The sequence below is a fragment of the Chenopodium album genome, chromosome 6 (assembly GCF_948465745.1).
Source record: "Chenopodium album chromosome 6, dcCheAlbu1.1, whole genome shotgun sequence".
NCBI classification, from domain to species: Eukaryota; Viridiplantae; Streptophyta; class Magnoliopsida; order Caryophyllales; family Amaranthaceae; genus Chenopodium; species Chenopodium album.
In genome coordinates, this window is record NC_137839.1 from 19,985,124 (window position 1) to 19,995,713 (window position 10,590).

The following is a 10,590-nucleotide window of genomic DNA, read 5'->3' on the forward strand; positions in this document are numbered from 1 at the left end:
ATGTCAAATCGTTACAAATAATATGAAACAGAGGTAGCACAAAAAATATATTGCCTCCTTAAATGTTTTCTGCAATTTTGAGAGGGTTTGCGGTTCACGATACAAAAGTTAAGGGACACAGATTAGAGAAAGTTAAGAAAAGTGATTAATTGTTTAGGAGAGAAAATGTAGGATACACCTTGCATTTTAATGGAAAAATCTGACAAGAAAGGAGGGACTTTATTTTCCCTATCAATTTTCACCAAAATTTTAAAAAGTTGGAAATTTTGGGACTTCTATTTTTTTATTTTTTATTTTTTTAAATCATCTAGCTTTTTTTTTTTTTTTTTTTTTTTTTTTTTTTTTTTTTTTTCTCACTTTGTTTTAACATGAATAACATCAAACATTCTTCATTTCCCCCTAAAAAATTATATAGATATATATTCTTTATTAAAGAGGCATATAAAAACCAACCTCCATTAGCTCCTAGCATTCAATGTTCATCGTAAATTTACAAACCATGAGTATTTTCAAAAGATAACAACGTTTTCCAAAAGATAGCACTAAATACACTTGATTAGCCCATTAATACACAAAAAAATCCCATAGCTACAATTAGTGTTGCACATCTGTACAACTGAGAAGCTTCATTGGCTTGAGACCTTCACCATCCACAAAAACCAACAGGGTAACTCCTTCTCCACAAAAAAAAAAAAAGGCTAAAGCCAACCCTGTTTGCTTAACCCTGATCCGAAACAAAAAAATAAATAAATAAAACAGCAAACATGGCAGAAATGGATGAAGGTGTGTTTTTCGATGTTGATCAATTGATAAGTGAGGAAGAATGGGCAGAACTTTACTATGACTACCAAGAAGACATCCAAGACCATGGCATGGAGGATTATGATTCAGAAAATGAAGCAATGAAAGATGAAGAAATTGAAGATATTGGGCAACATGGTATACAAGATCAAAACCAACAAATGCAAGAAAATTGAGCTGAAGTTTCAAGTCGAAAACAACTTACTTTGCAAAAGAAGAGGGAATTATTGATGCAATGTTAATTAAGATGCAAAATGGCATTGTACCAAGAGGTTACAAGCATCAACTATCCCTCCAATTTAGTGTTCACAAGTCAACAATTACAAGGGTTTTCACTGACATAAAAAAGCAGTTGGAATAAGATAATATGATTGATGTCAAGATAAAAAAAAGTTTGGCAGAACTGGTCCTAAACCAAGGAAATTCTCTGATGAATTCTTTCAATTAGTGCCTCAGCATCTTAGGTAGACAGAAATAAGTTATGCAGCTGCTTTGAGGATTTATCATGTTACTCTTCACAATTTGAAGAAAAAAGACAGGCTAAGAACACACACAAGCAATAACAAGCCAGCACTCACATCAGACCACAAAGTTGCAAGACTGAAATGGGTCCTGTCATACATAAATCCAATCACAACAAATGAAGACCCCACTTTTGATGACATGAACCATGTCATCGACATAGATGAGAAATGGTTCTATCTCAAACCTAACAAGAGGAGATTTTATCTCCTTCCAAGTGAAGAAGAGCCATATAGGGCACAACAATCAAGAAGATTCAAAGTTAAGGCAATGTTCATGGCAGTTATTAGAAAGCCTTTGTATGACAGAAATGGGGCATTACTACATGATGGGAAGTATGTCATATTCCCATTCACAGTGAAGGAAAGAGCTAAGAAATCAAGCAAAAAAGACCTGCAGGAACCTTGGTGACCAAGGCACTCCAAAATGTGAACAGAGAGGTGATTAGGGAGATGTTGCTCACAAAGGTCATACCAGCAATTATTTTTAAATGGCCAGAAAGTCTAGCAAAAAATGTCACAATTCAATGGGATAATGCAAGACCACATGAGATACCTACAGATGAAGAGTTCATTGCAGCAACAACAACAAATGGGCTTAACATTCAGCTTGTTTTCCAACCAGCACAGTCACCAGACTTGAATGTGCTGGATTTAGGCTTATTTAGGTCTTTAAGTCATTACAGTATCAATCATTTCCTAGCAACCTAGATGAGCTAGTTGACAAGCTCATTTAGTCTTATGACACCTTCAAACCTAAGGCGAACAAGTACATTTGGGTCACATTGCAAAACTGTATGATCTAAATACTGTAGGCGGAAGGAGGAAACAAGTACAAAATTCCTCACATGAACAAAAAGAAACTTGAAAATTTAAGAATTCTGCCAGACGAGGTATAGGTGGAGAAGGAAATAGTTATGGCAAGTGTGGGATACCTGAACACTACGTTTAAGCCAGCAAATCAAGGGACTCAAGAAGCAGCAAAAGATATGGAGGTTGATGCAGACTAGGGGACTCCAACCAAGTACCTAAAAGCACATGAACAACATGGACTGCCACACATAACCACTTAACTCTTTATATAAGTTTTTAGTTTAAGTTTTTTGTTCTTGAATAGGTGGTGTAGGGAATATTTCAAGCAGTACCCCTAGCTTGAACCCCACTGTGATCATACACTAAAGTACGGTGGCGTCCAAAGGTGTTAAATCGAATGAAATACTACAAGAGGGGGGGGTGAATTGTAGTATGTTCCTAGTGCCTACTTTTCGCGGAATATAAAACTGATTGCTGTTAGGAACTTAGACAATGCAAAGCGGGTTTTATGAGGAAACCATCAAGAGCCCAACTGGAAGTAAAACCTCGACCCTACCTTAGGGATTTCAAACACAAACCACTTCACTATAATAGGGCAAACACCAAGTTACAACCTATTAGACACGGACCTTTATTTCACAAGTTCCTCACTGGACTTGCTACTTGATAGGACCCTAACCTACCCAATCTAAGTACCACACTTAGATTCACTCGTACCACCAAAGTACTACACGTACTGCCAAAGCACTAAATACTTGTACCACCTAAGTACAAGACTCACAGCTTCACCTAGAAGCTTACATATTGCACTCTTACAATTATAACGAGAATCCTCACGAACTCTCACACCCCAATACATAAAACACTCAAAACCCTTTTTCCCAATTACAAGCTCTCAAAGAATAACTCTAAATACATATCAATGAATAAAGAGATAAAACTAATAAACTGAACACTTCAAGATCTGTTTGGAATTTACTGGACGAACTGTAACTGGAACCTGACTGGAACTTTGACCTGGAGGTTTGACTTAGCTTCGTGGTGAAGGATGAAACCATTAAGCACGACCACTAAGCTTCATCAGCCTCAACTTTGAATGAATACATATGAGCATATTTATAGTACACCCAAATTATTCTTTTCGTAAAAGATAAGTTTTATTAAAAGATAGAAATAAAAGATATTTTCCAAAAATAAGTTTTCCAAAAATATATCTTTTGTTAAGAATATATTTACCATAAAATCAGATTTTATCTAAATCTTATATTTTCCAAATATACTAATATATCTTTTAACAAAAGATATACTTACCATATCTTTTTACAAAAGATATACTTGCCATAAAATTAGATTTTATTTAAAACTTATTTTACTGAAAATATTTTCCAAAAATAACTTATCTTTTTCCAAAAGGGATTTATTAGAAAATAAATATTTTTATTCTGTAAAACCAAATCCCTAAAAGATATGCACGTATTAGGTAAATATTTATATCATTAAATTCGACCTGCGACCTTTAACGACGTGCAGACCTAAGTTCCGATTAGGTTCTGGAACTCTGACAGTCTCTGAGTTCCTGACAAGTCAGTAACTCTAATTTCATTGACTATCATGAGTTCACCTTGGTTCTTTAGACTTGTTCCAGACTGACTTTTATGTCCAACATACTTACATGAATCCTAGAGCGACATACTTCGATTTCTCCGTCTTCATGTTGTTTCTTTGAAACACTTGTTCTGGAATCTTGTAATATTGATGTATTCTATATCTCGGGGCAAGTTCCTGTTAGGGAACTTAGATAGTTCTTGTTAGAGAACTAAGTTCCTGTTAGGGAACTCTTCATGTACCTGTTAGGGAACATGGAACTCTTCATGTACCTGTTAGGGAACATGCTCCGACTTTCGTGGGAAAGCCTGCCGAAAGTTCCTTGTGGATCTTGTTAGAGAATACCTTCAGGTTCCTTCGTGGTTTGGTTCTCATGGGAGAACCTGCTTTAGGTTCATTCATTCTCTCTTGTTCCTCTTGAAGTCTTCTATGTTCCAACCCATTGACTTCACCTAAGTCAGTTCCTGTCTTCACATAAACACTTAAGAGAAACATTAGATTGAAGTTTGTTTGTCATAAACAAACTTCAAGTGAGAGAACTAATTAAACTTAAAGCTTATGTAAATACTCCTACACATATACAACTCATGTATGCATAGTGTACTTACCTTATGAAGCTAACATATGCAAACACCTATTTACATAGTTACCTTCATGGTTCTTTAGCCATCATCATGTTTATCAACCATAACACTCATCATTGTTCTTGTTTCTCTATTGTTTATCATATATTGCTCAGGTTCCTTATATATATATATGTAACTGCTCAGGTTCCTTGTATCCTGTTCCAAGTATAACTTGTTCTTTCTATGCACAACTTAACAAACACATTAGATAAATAATCATCATTAGTTTACAATCATCAAAACCTAATTACTCAACAATTTCCCCCTTTTTGATGATGACAAACTAATGATGCTTATCACACATTAAAGGATATAAATCGTTGTACACTTATTCCCCCTTAGTTCTTCAAGGAAATAACATTTAGAACAAGTTAGGAACATACACAGGAACTTCACATAGTTAGAAACTTAACAATACACATCCTTATCAATATATATATACTTTCAAAGATCATGTTGTAAGAACTTTAGACTTAACTACTACATACCATAAGCATCATACTTATTCTTCCCCCTTTTGTCTTTATCAAAAAGGGTATTGTTCCACAAGTTTGTTTTCCGTAAATTACACACACATAAAGTCATATGTCACACCTACCACCATATAATAAGTAAATATATAATGGTTAAACACTTGTTGTTCCTAAAAGCCTCAAGGTACTCACTTTTCAAACTGGATACTATTTCCACACTAATTTCCAACTCACAATCCAAAGGCCCAACTTCAAAACCCTTAATTGAACTTGACAAATAAGAAGTTAAAAATCAAGTAAAAATCAAAGCTAAAAAGTTAGAAATGGATTGCATGAATAGACAAATGAAAGCGCAAGCTCAAAGGATATTTAAAGAAGCATATGGAACAAAATAAGTAGAGGGAACATGAAAAGGAATTTGTGCTCTTCGTTTAGACCTTTTGAGATGATAAGGTTCACCACATTTGTTCTTCATTTCATACTCTTTAACCTCCTACTAAACACAACACATATTCATCTTGCTAATTGATAACCAAGTTCCCTTACTTCAACTACCAACTTCTTTGAGAAACATTCTGCTTACTGGAACTTAAACAGATTTCAGCTTCATAGTCAAGTTCCTTCAACGTTTAATGTTGCTCCTTCACTAGCTAGCTTACCAAGTATACGAGTACACGACATCAACATAGTCAATATTCTTCATATTTAGATATCTAGGAAATTAAATATTGGATCACCCTTATTCTTCTTCTTCTTCTTCTTCTTCTTCTTCTTTTTTTTTTTTTTTTTTTTTTTTTTTTTTTTTTTTTTTTTTTTTTTTAACATAGGGTGTCATTACACAGATTTTGCATGATTTCCTAGAATAACACATTTTAAATCAATGAAGATAATACTCATTACACAGATTTTGCATGCTTTCCTAGAATAACACATTTTAAATCAATGAAGATAATACTTACTCATACACTTGAGTTCCACAACCAGCTTTGAACCATTTTGATTTCTTGGTTCCTACCTTATTCCCTCTGAGTTCCTTATCATTCTTCTTCCTTTTCAAGTGCTTACTTCTTTTCTTTTTCTTCAACTTCCCCCTCAACATGTAATCACCATTCTTCACGTTTCATTGATCCATAAAAAGATTATGAACAAACTTAGAGCACATGGGAATTAAGAATAAGAAGTATGGCTATATGAAAAGATAAGGAAATAGGATCGATAGAATCTTCGAATATATGAAAATATGAAATAAGTATAGCGCAACACGGACACTCAACTAAAAGTTGTAGAATAATGTTGCATTCGAAGAAATATGGTGTGGATACTTGAAAGTTGGCTAAAATATAGGTTAGTTCCCTCTGAAATTTAAACAAGTGAGGTACAAACGGTCTAGGAACTTACCTGTCTTGTTCCATCAAAGTTTCTTCCATTTTTCCTTTGGCAACTTAGGAACTTCGTGTTTGACAGCACCCATAGTTCTATTATGAGACCTCTAATACTCTTAGGCAAGTGAGTAGGTCTTTTACAACATAAGAATTAAGTGTGACACATAAACAATAAGCGTACATTCTTTACTTTAAGTTTAACATGCATAGGAACCCAATCTTGACATAACTTAAGGGAAAAATACTTTATACTCATGTTATGTTTCATCAAGTCTTGTTCCATTAAGCAAGAATATGACAAGTTAAGACAGAACCATAAGTTAATCAATCCATAAATTCACATATTGCATTCATACCAAAAATATATCAATTCAATTCATCTAATGCCGTCATGTGAACAGGAACTTATATCTTCTGTAGTCTTAAACCAGTAAAAATATAACTTTTAAAACTTTGGTTGATATGATGGCTTACCTTGGAGTTCTTGAAGTGATTGTTTGTTCCTTGATGATCTCAAATCTAATATGAACTTCCACTTCTAACTCAAGTTCCATTGTCAATGGTTAATGCTTACAAATATATTTTCTCATCATAGAATCATCAAAAACCAATGCACAATGGCTCGTTAGTTGTACCAAAAATATAATCAATGTAAATAAGTACAACTAATACCTTAGTCCATCTTGAAAACAAAAATTGACAATTTTAAAGCTCAATTTTCAAGAAGGAACTTGGATAACAATCTATCCTAGAGTATGTTCCACATAGACATCTATAACAGAAAGTTATACAAAAGACATTCATGACATCCATGTGGTACAACTCTAATCCCATATAAACAACAAGATAAAATAATATTCAATTACCTTCAAGTCTAGCTATATGAGCAACAAGTTCCTGAAAAACAATACATACCTTTGTATTGGTTGTTTCCTATAAGAACCAACATGGCCTTGTTCCAATCACGTGCCTTACTCAACAAGCTTTTTCCAGAACACCCTTTTTAGTTGTTCTAGAATAGGTTCAGGATGTAACAAACACCTTCTTCTTTTTAAGCTCATTGAGTTCTTGTTACACATCTAACCTTCAAGCTCCATCCTCAAATGCTTCAATATCTTGAGGCTCGGTCTTAGTTACATATGCATATAAGACACTGTAGCTCCATAGTTTGTTGAGATTTTGCTGGTCGGAACAAATATTATCTCAGTTCTGGAACTTCGTCGGAACTTGCTTTCTTGTATTGAGTTCATTGAACTTTGCTGCATGAGTTGGAACTTAACATCTAAAAGTTCCTCAACATGTGTAGCTAGACCTTGCTATTATCCTTAGTGACATATTTCTTTATTAGGAACTCAGTTAGTTCTACAAGAATTTGTGAGTTCAACTTTTATAACCTGCTTGATGAGAACAAACCTGTTAGTCTCAAAATATGTTCACTTTTTGCACATCAAACATGATAGTGTAAACTCCTTTTGTTTTACTGATCTAGGCGTTTATGGGTAATCTCCTTGACACTTCTATCATCAAACATCCCTAAGTGGAACATAGGGTGTCTTGTTAATCAAAGATCTATTGCTTCAGTGTTGATTTATGCAGGGATTTATGCTTTCGGAGTATTTTCCCGAGATATTTTGGAGCAATCACGAACATTGGAGAAGCACGACCAGATTTTATAGCCCAGGGCCGGTTAGAGCCATCGAACCGGTGATTAAGGGCTCGGTATAGGTGATACCGGGGCATTTGGACCGAGTATTCAAGACCGGAAGAGGAAACCCAGATTGGCCTAAAGAATTGGAGCCCAATCATAGTCCAAATAGTGGCCCTAGTGAGCCGCCCGGCCAAAGAGGCTGGCGCCCGGAGGCGCGCCCAGCCGGGCGGGAGAAGCTAAGGTTGGCGCCCGATGACGCGCCCGGCCGGGCGAGAGATTATTATTGAGGAAGCAAAAAGGCGCGCCCGATCGGGCGGTGCCTCGTCCGATCGGGCATGTGTATTTATTAGTTGACGATTAGCGTCGTTTTAGTTTGTTTTAACTTAGGATTTGTACGGAGTATAAATACTCCCCCGTAATACGATTTTAGATGAGCTATCTCTCTCCCTTTCTCTCTCACTTTCCTTTTACTCTTTCTTTACTCTCTTAGTTGTTCTCTTAGATTTTCTTTCTCTTAAACCTTTTTTCTTAATCCATTCTTAATTCCAGATTTATTTTGGTAACGATTTCTCTTCTCTTAATCTTAGTTGTTTATTTTATTCCTTTAATCATGTCTTGCTTTATTGCTTTGATTAGTTTAGTTTCTACTATGTGTGAGTAGTTTTCTTTTTAGGGTTTATGGGGATCCATAAATAGTATGAAGGGGTAATTTATTGTTGTTAATTATCAATGCTAGATTAATTTCCTATTGATTGGTTTAATGCTCTGTGACTAGATTTGCGCAGATCTTTTATGCATGAGTTTAACAATATTGATTCGAGATTCGACAGATGAGAATTAACGTTTAGGTCTAGTTTCAATAGGCAGGTTAATTTATAAATGGTTAAGTCGAGATTCGAAAGATGAGATTTAATACCGGTAAATTAATTGTGTGATTGTAATACGTAGCGAAAGCCCTTTATAATCTGATTAATGTATGCATTGATGAATGATTATTATATTCTACCCTGGAATATTATTTATTGGTGAACCTATGCCCTAGATCCTTCTATTCATTGCTTTCTCCCTACTCTTAATCTTTGTAGTTTAGTTTCATATTCAATTTTATATATTGGTTACTTCATAATCTAGATTATATTAGTTAATTAGGAATAGAAAGACTCGTTTCTTTGTGGATTTGACCCTACTCCCTATCTACATTAGTTAGAGGATTTAGGAATTACTTTTGATTAGGGGATACGACTTTACCCTGTCAAAATTTGGCGCCGTTGCCGGGGAAACGGTTTTATTTTTATTTCTGATTATTTTTGTAGTCTAGGTTACTTTCTTCTTGTCTCAGAGAACATTAGTTCTCTGAGGCAAATATCATATTTGCTTCTAGTTTTTGTTTATGCCCAGGTGTTCCAGATCAGGTTACATCTCATTTGATCCTGAGATCGAACGTTCCTTCCATAGATAGAAAAATCTCTACAAGCAAATCCTGGCGGATTCTGGTGATAATAATAATCACCGAGACCCTCCAACTGTTTCTAGAGATTCAGAGGTATCATCAGATCCAGAATTAGAGATGACGGCTGCAAAGAAGCTTAGTGATTACTCACAACCAAAGCTTACAGATTTTCCACATCTCACCCCTACTTCGGCTCTTGATGGGGTTCAATTCGAAATTAAGCCTCAATTTATAACGATGATAGAGAGGAAGCAATTTAGTGGAGCCAAGGGTGAAGACCCAAATCTTCACATTGCCGACTATTGTCAATATTGTAACACCATCAGGCAAGCCGGGGTCACTCAAGACTAAATCAGGGAGATTCTTTTTCCCTTTTCTTTAACTGGAAAAGCTAAATTGTGGTTTAATGGATTAAATAGAACTGCACTTGGTATAACTGACTGGGAAACTCTTGTTTTGAACTTTTATAATAAGTATTATCCTGCAGAGAGAACAACCGTACTACGGAGTGCGATTCAGAACTTTTCCCAAGAAGTCGATGAATCTTTATATGAGGCTTGGGAGAGGTTCAAGGACCTACAAAGAGACTGCCCCCACCACAATTTAGCACAATGGCAGTTAATCCAAGCCTTTTACAATGGCCTTGGAAATTCTTCTCGAATAATTTTAGATTCTGCAGCTAGTGGGAGATTTATGAATCTTGATGTTGAAGATGCAGGTCAGGTTATTGAAGACATGGCGATACACAATTCCCAATATGGGAATCCTAGAGGATTTGCTAACAAGGGGAAACATAGTGTTGACTCTGTATCCTTTTTACAAGCTCAACTGACCTCTATATGCCAAAAATTAGATAATCTGAGCACTGCTAATGTAGCTAATGTTTCTGCGATTAATAATAATTCTAATGAGGCTTTTTGTGAAAACTGTGGTATTATAGGTCATTGGGAGCAAGATTGCAGGAGTTCCGTGGAGCAAGTTAATGCCTTTCAAGCTTATAGGCAGAATAACCCATACTCCAACACCTACAATCCTGGGTATTAGAATCATCCGTACCTTTCCTACCGGAGTACTAATGTTCAGAATCCACCACCACAAGAACCACAGGCGCCACAGCAACAGCAGCAGAAATATTATCATCCCAATGCTAGCCAGAAGAACCAACCACAACAACCCTCCTCATCTTCTGACCCTTCTCTGGTGGAAATTAGAGCAATGTTGGTTAATATGCAAAAGCACATAGAGAGTAGAGACGCACAATTGATCAAATT

The 10,590-nt window shown here is 35.5% G+C and overlaps 1 non-coding gene across 1 annotated transcript; it reads right to left on the reverse strand.

Moving 5' to 3' along the window:
* Window positions 1-9,817: 9,817 nt before the first annotated feature.
* On the reverse strand, window positions 9,818-9,924 carry LOC145637609 (small nucleolar RNA R71). The gene has a single exon (XR_014114373.1). It is a non-coding gene; the product is annotated as a small nucleolar RNA R71 (small nucleolar RNA).
* Between the last annotated feature and the right edge of the window lie 666 nt (window positions 9,925-10,590).